Source organism: Notamacropus eugenii, chromosome 1 (genome assembly GCF_028372415.1).
Source record: "Notamacropus eugenii isolate mMacEug1 chromosome 1, mMacEug1.pri_v2, whole genome shotgun sequence".
NCBI lineage: Eukaryota > Metazoa > Chordata > Mammalia > Diprotodontia > Macropodidae > Notamacropus > Notamacropus eugenii.
Genome location: NC_092872.1, coordinates 100,469,934 through 100,480,783, shown reverse-complemented (window position 1 = coordinate 100,480,783; position 10,850 = coordinate 100,469,934). Strand labels below are relative to the sequence as shown.

The 10,850-nt window shown below is 38.6% G+C and overlaps 1 pseudogene; it reads right to left on the bottom strand.

The window, feature by feature from the left end:
• Window positions 1–8,202: 8,202 nt before the first annotated feature.
• On the bottom strand, window positions 8,203–8,596 carry LOC140523534 (large ribosomal subunit protein eL36-like; annotated as a pseudogene).
• Between the last annotated feature and the right edge of the window lie 2,254 nt (window positions 8,597–10,850).

Here is a 10,850-nt window from a genome sequence, read left to right as displayed (position 1 = left end):
GTGTGCATAACACTAGTTATGGAAAAGAAATATTTAGAACAAAAAGGGAACTCTTTTCTGTTGGAAACCTTTGAAACAAGAAATCTTTGAGAAAATAAATAAAAGGCCTAATTACTTGTTCTAATGCTCTCAATGAATTGGTCCATTTAATTAAAACACACATCTGCTCCTGAAAGTTGAAAGGCAAATGTTTTTCTTATTCTGAGGATAATATTAGTGTATCAGTTTACAAGTTTACTTGGACGATCCCAATGACCAAAATTCCAGATATTTTGTGTAGCTGCTAAATATCTCAGATTCACTGAATTTTAGAATCGTGAAGCACTTTAGAGACCATCCAGTCCAAACTGTAAAATATTGTCAAATAGGAGAGGAAGTTTTCCTACCTCTTTGGCTGATTTCTGGACCTACCTGAAAAATGAACATACAATGTGAAAAGGGAATTAGTTTTCTGCTTTAAAGAATTTGCACATATTTCTTTAACTTGGAACTTAGATGATGGACCAAGAATTAGCTACAGGTATTTAAAGTTATAAAATGCAGAATGGATATTCTTCGCAGTCATAGGGTTTGTGAACTTGTTTAAAATTTTTTGCGATAACTTATTTCAATATGATTGGTTTAATTTATAATCTTATGTATTTTAGTTTATTAAAAAAAATGTTCTGATGGGCCCATAATATATTTCACCAGACTGACGGAAGAATCCATGACACCAAGTTTAAGAACCCCTGCTCTGAGACAAATTATATAGGATTGAAAAACAATTAAATAGTTGGATCTGGCTTCCTTTAAAAGTGGATTTGGATCAACACATGGTCAATCTGATTGAATATCATTAAAGAAGACAACCCCACCCCCTCAGCTGTTGGAGAAACAACTGATTAGTGGTTGCCTTCTGTATATCTTTAATCTCAATATTTAATTGACCAAAGGAAAACATTTTTCACTCATTCCATTAAAAGAAATGAGATCCATGTGAAAGAGTAAAGATGTTAGAATCCCAGTACCTCCATGCTGGTAGCTCTTTGATTCCATCTTGGCTCTACGTAACTCTAATTAAATGAAGATATGTTGAAAGAACATGTAGAAAGAACATCTCCCACTGTCCCTGCCTGTGTATGTTTTCAATTGATCATCCTCTTCCATAGAATCTTAGAATGTTAGAGATGGACCTTACAGATAAGAAAAATGAGGCTTAGAGAGGGGAATTAACTCGATGATACCGCTGTCCAACCTGTTCATGGAAAATGAAAAATGATGTTATTGATCTGTTTCCAAATATGTAGACATTTCACATTGGGTGGAGTAGGCATCTGGATGACTCCATTTTTTTCCTCCTACTTTTCATTTGGATGTGCACACTACTTCATGGTTCAGCTGTAGTCTTCTCTAGATCCCCAGGATGAATGCAAACAAATCCCTAGCATCACTTATCTCCGCAAATGAGGAATCCCCCTCTCCCTTTCTCTTCAAAATACAGTAAAATCTTTGCAACCAGGACTGTTGGGGAAATGGGGACATATTAAGAGGCAACATGATGCAGTGGAAGGAGTGCTATCCTTGAAATCAGAAGGCATGAGTTCAAATCTCAGCTGGACCTCTATACTAGTTGTATGCGATCATGGCCAAGTTTACTTAACCTTTTGAGCATCAGTGTACTCATATGTAAAATGCAGATAACAATACTTTCATTATCCTAGCTTATAGAGTTGCTGTTAGGAAAGTTTAATATAACTGAGGGTTGTTACCCATCAATAATACTTATTTCCCTACGTAGTTTGCTTTATTATCATTCCCTGCCTCTTCCTCCTTACACCTAGCAAGATTGAAGAGGCAGAGATTTTTATAAGTCCTTCAAAGAAAAGATTTAAATCCTTTCTCCCATCAGCAGAAAAGTAAATACTCTAGCAATCTCTGTTCTGAGCAGCTAAACCATCCATGCTGATTACAAGATGGAGTCATTTATTGGAACGATATTGGAAATGACAGTCAACGGCCAGATAACAGGCTATCCAGTGCTACTATTTTCCTTCCTTATCTCCAGCGCTCAATGCATAACTATTTCTTTGGGTTAAAATTTCCCTCTCTCTCCCACAGGGAGAGTTGTGAAGCCCAATTATCCCTAATAGGCTTATGAGATTGTTGGAGCTGCCCATTGTTCCCTCCTTCTAAGGTTCCTAAGGACACCTGTGAAGAGTTTTTCTCTGATTTCTGAACCTTAAGAAAACTTCATACTCTATAAGATGAAAAAAATGGGAGAATAAAGAAGAATAAGCTGGGGTGCATTCAGAAAGGAAGCATTTATTAGTCACACGATGGTAGCCAAGACAAAGGGAGAGCAATGGTAATGGAAAGAGTGCTGGATTTGGAGGCTTAGGTTGGAGTCTCAGCTCTTAAATTTAACAGTTGTGTGAACTCAAGCTTGTCACAACCTCTGTGAAATGGAGACAAATACATTCATGCTACTTCACAGGACTGTTTGTTGTGAAGAGCATTTTGTATTTATTAGGGCAGTACAAAAACTGATTATGTTGCAGAGAAATCTGAAGTGGGTAACCCACATAGGCTGACAGAATAGAGCAAAACTGAAGGGGTTCTATGCTTTGGGGCCAGTTTCTCTTAGCAAAATGATTTCCATAACTGATCAGGCTGCCGAGATTCTAATTTTGCTTTTTAAATGATAACAATGCGATAATTATAGTAACTAGCATTTATGTAATGTTTTAAGATTTACAAAGCACTTGACAAATATTATCTTATTTTTATCTTCATAACAATCCTGGGGAATAGGTGCTATTAATATCTCTATTTTACAGATGAAGAAACTGAGGCAGATAGGCTAAGTGACAAATGGAATCAGAAACAACATGGAGAGGAGGGTGGATTGGCAGTCAGGATGCAGAAAAAATATTCTTACTGTGTTTTCTCTTTAGTGGACAGTCTTCCAAGGCACTGAGCTTGCCCTACTGACAAATCCCAAGGAGCATCATGGGAACATTTGTCGGGTGCCTGGAAAACAGGGTTGGTTTGTATCTGAACTGACATCTTTAAAAAATGAACTCGATTCTCCTGAATCCTGTTTCAGTGATTCATTCTTTATGGGCATTTACTCAGAAGACATGAGTCAAAAATAAGATTGATGCTAAATTTATATGTTAATTTTAATATCTAAGCTATCCTGTATTTGAAGAATAAGATCAATTCTTCAATTTCATTTCTTATGTGCTAGTGAATATTGTCAGGACTGGGGGAAAAATTATTTCTAAATGAATCCTGCCTAAACCTCAATCCTGGAGGACGTAGAATTCTTTGAAGAGCTTTTGCTTCTTTCCCTGCTGGGTTAATTCAACATTATACTTTTGACATTCCCACAGTAACATGTGTTTTGTTTTCATGAATGATACTTAATCAGAGCAGATAAAAAAGCAACAATTTAGTAATTGATTCCAGGGAGTTTGCCCAAACCATTAGATTATAATGTAGTTAAGACCAGAGTTCTGCTGTAATTCTGAAAAAAATTCAGTAGAATTGAAAAGTAGTGTGTTCTTATGGAAAGATTATTGGGGGTAGGAGTAAGAAAACTTGGGCCTGGTTCTGTCACTATTCCTGGTTGTTTTGTGGCATTGTTTTCCAAATTAGAATCATGACCCAAATCACATTCTACAAAGGGTTAAAGTCCTGGATAAACAGAATGGGATAAGTGATTGTTGGGAGGTGGGGGTGGGATGAGGGACATTTTTTGTTTTGAGGAAATATCTGTAAATGGGGCCTGGAATTAGGATGGATGTGTTATTAAGTAATAGTAGCAATGAGAACGAAAATTGGAGTCTCCTTCTGCGGGCAATAACCCTAGCTAGTCAACATGTAGGTTCAAAAGAGTATTGACTGTATTACATAGTAAGCAAAGAAAAGAGTACAAATAGTCTGGGAAAGTCCCTACAGTAATTAAAGGTCAGTTTTTGTCCTGGAATAATCATTAATTTATGTGAATTTAATAATTTTAAAAAATGAGTTCCACTCTATGCAAGTTAAATTTCTTTTGCTGGTCCCCAGAGAACAGATTTAAGAGCGCTTGTTGGAGCACAGGGCAGATACAGGGAAGCAAACTTAGATCTGATATAAATATAAGGGGGAGGAAGTAATTTGGGTCTAGCTGCAGGAATGTAGGACAAGGATTTCCAACTCTAGCATAATTAAAGATCAGGGTAGTTTTCGTGGTACCAAAGCTAGCTTTGAAGGACACAGTAAATAATGAAAAGGATTTATCTTCCATAACCCAAATATTCAATTCTGTTTAATTAAATGTCTTTGCTTAGAATTAATGTGCCTTCTGGTTTGTCTAGTTGAAGGGAAATGTCAGATGGGGGCTCATGAACTGTGGTTTTTAAATAGATGTGAATCCAAAGAGTAGTTTACAACTGAGTGTAGCTTCGAGGGGGCTGCATTGAAGGTTTGAGGGCTGAGGCTACATAAAGAAACACTTCTGAACAATGTAATTATCCTAAGTGAAATGTACTACCTTGGGGAGTTGTGGATTCCTCATTACTGGACATCCTTAGACAGAGACTGCATAGCTCCTTGTTGGAGACTGTGGAGGAGAAGACCTTACTCAAGTACAGTTTGGGATAGATGAGGTCCCTTCCTGCTCTGAGTTTCCATGTTTTTAGTTTCCTATTAGGCTTTAGGATTGAAAGAACACTTTTCATCTCAATTAGGCCATAGCAAATTTGGTTAGGGATAAGAACGGGATAGAGAGAAAAGTCTGGGAGCTGCTGCTTATGACCCTGGTAGTAGGATAGCCCCAGCAAAAGTCCACACCCTCACTTTTGATAGAATTGATCAGCAAAGTTCATCAACACAAGTTCATGAAGGGCAAAGGTCTAGGAATATGAGTGGACTCAACTAATCAATCGGATCAAAAGTCTTACTGGGAAATTCTTAAAACTTTTTCCACCATATGTGTATGTGTGTGTGTGTGTGTGTGTGTGTGTGTGAGAGAGAGAGAGAGAGAGAGAGAGATACAGAGACAGAGAGAGACAGAGAGACACACACACACAGACAGAGACAGAGAGAGATAGAGAGAGAGAGCCACAGGAAGAGAGAGAGAGAGAGAGAGAGAGAGAGAGAGAGAGAGAGAGAGAGAGAGAGAGAGAGAGAGAGAGATTATATGTATACATATGAAAATACATGTAGTAAAAGTTGCTTTATAATGAGGAAGGAAGTAGGGCTACTTTGTCCCAGGTCCTGTGCTAAGCACTTTATAAATATACAATCTGATTCTTCATAACAATCCAGGTGGGATATTATTACCCTCATTTTGTTATTGAGTTTCAATTGTCCATGATTCCTCACGACCCATTTGGGTTTTCATGAAAAGAAAACTGGAGTGGTTTGCAATATCTTTCTCCAGCACATTTTACAGATGAGGAAACTGAGGCCAACAGAATTAAGTGACTTGCTCAGAGTCACACAGCTCATAAGTATCTCAGGCCAGATTTAACTCGGGCAGATGAGTCTAGACCCAGTGTTCTATCTACTGCACTATCAGTCACCTCTAAAAACACATTTGTATGCTACTTTAAGATTTAGAAGGTGCTTTACTCAGAACATTCCTGGGGGATTAATTTGTATATTATTATGACTGTTTTGTAGACTGGGAAACTAAAATGTATGGATATTGTGAACCAGATATGGGCAGCTGTTAACTGACTTTGTATCCCCAGTACTGAGCACAGTGCCTGGTACATAGTAGGTATTTTAAAAAAATGCTTATTGACTGGTTGATTAACCCAGACTTTGAATCCAGGTGGTCTTCCTTCAGATGCTATGCACTTTTAAAGATATCTCCTGATATTCTAGCTCTCTAGGTGATGTAGTGGATAGAGCTCCACCCCTGAAGTCAGGAAGACCTAACTTCAAATCAGGCCTTAGGCACTTACTAGCTCTGTGACCCTGAACAAATCACTTAACCCTGTTTACCTCAGTTTCCTCACCTATAAAATCAGCTGAAGAAAGAAATGACATCATTGTCATTCTCTTTAACAAAATTATTGAGTGTTCATGTGATTTTTTCTTTGACCCACTCACTCTTTAAGATTAAATTATTTAGTTTTCTATTAATTTTTAATTGAATGTAGCTTTTATTGCATTATGGTCAGAAGAGGGTGCATTTAATATTTCTCCATTTGGTCATGAAGTTTTTATGCACTATTAAATGGGCAATTTTTGTATAGGTGTCATGTACAGTTGAGAAAAAAAGCAGGCTTTTTTTTATTCCCATTTGATTTTCTCCAGAGGTCGATCGTATCTACCTTTTCTAAGAGATTCTATTTATCTCTTTAACATCTTCCTTATTTATTTTATGGTTAGAGTTATCTAGATCTGAGAAGAGAAGGTTGAGATCCTCCACTAGAATAGTTTAGTCACTGAATGGGTGCTGCCTCAGTCGTCCCCCACTGTATCCTGTGCCATCTCCAGTCATCCTGGCATTGGACCCAGGTGACTCTGGAGGACAAAGTGAGGCTGGTGATTTTGCACAGCCCTCCCTCGGTTAAATCCAATTCTTTTGCATGTCATGGCATCACTTCCCTGATGTCATGGTCCTCTTCAAGAACAATGGACAAAGCAGCAGTTTTACTATCTCCTCCTGTAATCATTTAACTTTTCCTTTAAGAATTTGGATGCTATGCCATTTGCATACATATTTGTTATTGATATCGTTATCTTTGTTGCCTTTTACCAAGATGTAGCTTCCCTGCTTGTGCTCGTCCTTTGTTGCAGAAGAAGACCACGCCATCAGAGAAATGATGACAAGACTTACCCTTGACTTTGTTTTGAGTGAAGGAGGGCTGTGCAGGTCACCAGCCTCACTTCTCCTCCAGAGCCATCTGGATCCAGTGACCAGATGTTCATCAGGATGACTGGAGATGACCTAGGATCCACTGGGAGACCTTGGGCCCTTTAGGCCAAGGTCTTTGCAGGCACTCACTTAGGGTGAGGCAACACCCATTCATTGAATAGGCCTGTTTAAGAAGTAACCAGGGCATGGCCCCTTTAATGAGGTCAAGAAAAAGAATGACATCAGGCTAGTGAGAAAACAGCAACAGTTACTATTGATAATCACTCTCAAGCTAGGAGGGTGCAGAGGAGCCTGAAGGCAGGGCCTCAATGGAGTCCCAGTTTCAGAGTGCAGTAGGTTTAAGGTTTTGGGAGAGGACAGGACAGGGAAGAGGAGAGGAGAGGGGAGGGTAGGGGAGGGGAGGAGAGGAGAGGAGCCAGTAAAACCCAAGTCAAGTGGGCATCTTTTGGCCATCCAAGTTTACCTTCCTTTGGAGAGGAGAAGGAAGGGGAGGGGGAGGCAGACAGGAGAGGAGGAAGTGAGTTACTCAGCTAGCTGGGTCCCCATTCAGCCAGCTGCATCTACTCACAGGATTGTGTTCATCCTTCATTGCCAAAGAACACCATGCCATCAGAGAAATGATGACATGACTTGCACTTGACTTCCTTGCTTATCCCTTTTAACTAAGTCTATTTTGCTTTTGCTTTATTTGAGATCATAATTTCTACTCCTGCCTTTTTTTACTTCAGCTGGAGCACAACAGATTCTGCTCTACCTCCTTATTTTAATTCTGTGTCTTTCAAGTGTGTTTCTTGTAAACAGATTATTGTTGGATTCTAGTTTCTAATCCATTCTGCTATCTGCTTCCATTTTATGGGTGAGTTCATTCCATTCCCACCGGTTCCCATGGATTTCTCTCCATTCTACTTCCTTCTCTTTATCTTTCTCTCTTTTTATCCTGTCCCTCCTATTTTGCTTTTGATAACTGCCTTCTTTTATCCACCCTCCCTTTTATCATCCCCTCACTCCCTTTCTCTAATTCCCTTTCCCTCCTACTTCTCTGTTGGGTAAGATAGATTTCTATTACCAGTTGAGTACATATACATATATACATGTGTATATATGTACACACATGGATGTATGTATATGTATATATTTCTGTCTTTGAACCAATTTAGATATGAGTGAGGTTCAAGCATTACCAGTGCTCCCCTGTTTCCCCCTTCTCTGTAAAACCTCTTCCTTGTGTATCTCTTTTATGTGAGATAATTTCCCCTGTTCTTCGTTCCCTCCCCCTTCTCCCAGGGCATTTTTCTCACCTATTTTTTTTTTCTTTTTAGATCATCCCAACATAATTTTTTTTTTTATTTGTCAAATCTTTATTGGGTAAGTGGGGAAGGTTGGCAGGGTCCAGTTTAGTCTTTCTTGGCAGTGGCCTTCCTCATGGCAGCTAGGACATTGCTAAGCTCCTCTCTCTTCCTCTTGGCCCAGATATGAGTTCCCACCCTTTTTTTTGATGAACTTAAGGGCTCGCTTATCCTTGGAGACTTTTAACAATTCCATGGCCCATCTTTCATAAGGGGCAAATCCACGCACCTCCCGGATCATATTTCTCACAAACTTGGTGTGTTTGGTCAAGTGCCCATGGTGGCGGCAGTGTCACGGCTTGGAAACATTTTTGGTGACTTTGTGGCCCTTGTTGAGGCCCACGGCCATGGGATATCAGATGGCCATGGCTGGGGCACGTAGCCCCAATGGCAACCACAGCAGAAGGGAAGAGAGAGCCTCATCCCAACATAATTGACTAACTTCTGTGCCCCCTTTCTATGTAGAATTCATCTGACTGCCCTAATAGTGATAAAGGTCTTAGAAGTTACATGTATCATCTTAGATAGAAAGGTAAATAGTTTCACATTATTTAGTCCCTTATGGTTTCTCTTTCATGTTTACCTTTTTATGCTCTTTGAGTCTTGTATTTGAAAGTCAGATTTTCTATTCAGCTCTGGTCCTTTCATCAGAAATGCTTAAAAACTCTCTTTCATTAAATATCTATTTCTTTCCCTTGAAGGATTATACTCAGTTTTGCTGGGCAGGCTGTTCTTGATTGCACTCCTACCTCTTTTGCCTTCTGGAATATCTTCTTCTAATCTCTCAACTCTCTTAATGTGGTGGTTGCTAAAACTTGTGTGATCCTGATTGTGGCTCCATGGTATTTCAATGATTTGTTTCTGGATGCTTGCGGTATTTTCTTTTTGATCTGGGAGTTCTGAAATTTTCATTTTGGGATCTCCTTTAGATGATGATCAGTGGATTCTTTCAATTTATATTTTATCCTCTGGTTCTAAGATATTGAGGCAGTTTTCTTTGATAAGTTCTTGAAATATGATGTTTAGGCTCTTTCTTTGATTAGGGCTTTTAGATCGTCGAATAATTCTTAAATTATGTCTCCTTGATCTGTTTTCTAGGTTACTTCTTTTCAATGAGATATTTCACATTTTCTATTTTTTCATTCTTTTGACTTTGTTTTATTGTTTCTTGATGTCTCATGGAGTCATTAGCTTTCTCTTGCCCAATTTTAATTTTTAAGGAATTATTTTATACCGTGAGCTTTTACAATTTGACCAATTCTGCTTTTTTAAGGAGTTATTTTCATCACTGAATCTTTGTACCTCTTTTTCCATTTGACCAATTTTGTTTTTTAAGGTTTCATTTTCTTCAGTACTTTTTGTGCCTCTTTTACTAAGCTGTTGTGTTTTCATAGTTTTCTTTCTTTGTTTTCATTTCTTTTCCCAGTTTTTCCTGTATTGCTTTTGTTTGATTGTGAAAATAAATTAACCTCTTTTAGGAATTCTTGTTGAACTTAGGCCAAATTCACATTTTCCACCTCCCACCCCCCAAGGCTTTGCTTGTAGTTGTTTTGACATCATGATCTTCCTTTGGGTTTGTGTCTTGAATTTCCTGTCAGCAAAGTAGCTTTATATGATTGGGTTCTTTTATTTTTGTGATGGTCTGCTCACTTGACTTTAAACTTTGTGTTAAAGTTGAACACTGTTCCTGGGGTGGGATTTTGGGTGCAGGGGAGGTAGCACTGTCCCTGGCTTCAGGATTTTTCGAATTGCTGTTTTTTAAAATTAATTAATTTATTTGTTTTCAGTTTTGTACAATCACTTCCATATATCTTAAAATTTCCCCCCTCCCTCCTCCTCCTTCCTCCTCCCTTCTTCCCTGAGACAATGTGTGCAGTCTTGTATAGGTTCTACACATACATTCTTATTAATTACATTTTCACCTTGGTCATGTAGCATAGAAAAATTAAAATGAATGGGAGAAACCATAAAAGAAAACAAAACAAAACATAGCACAAGAGAAAATGGTCTGCTTCATTCTGCAATCCAGTTCCATAGTTCTTTCTCTGGATGTGGATGGCATTTTGCCTCGAGAATCCATTGGGAATTTTTTAGGTCCTTGCATTGCTATGAAGGGCTAAGTCTACCAGAAAAATTCCTTGCACACTGTGGTCATTGCTGTGTACAAAGTTCTTCTGGTTCTGCTCCTTTCACTCAGCATCAGATCATATAAGTCCTTCCAGGCCTCTCTGAAGTCTTCCTGTTCATCATTTCTTATAGCATAATAGTATTCCATTACATTCGTATACCACACCTTGTTTAGCCATTCCCTATTTGATGGGCATCCCCTTGATTTCCAGTTCTTGGCCCCCACAAAGAGGGCTGCTATAAATATTTTTGTACATATGGGACTTTTTCTCATTTTTCTGATCCTTTGGGGATACAGTCCTAGAAGTGATATTGCTGGGTCAAAGGGTATGTACATTTTTCTAGCCCTTTGGGCATAGTTCCAAATTGTTCTCCAGAATGGTTGGATCAGCTCACAGCTCCACCAACAATGAATTAGTGCTCCAACTCTGCCACATCTTCTGCAACAATTATCCTTTTTCTGTTATGTTAGCCAATCTGATAAGTGTGCTGTGGTTGTTTTGATCTGCATCTCT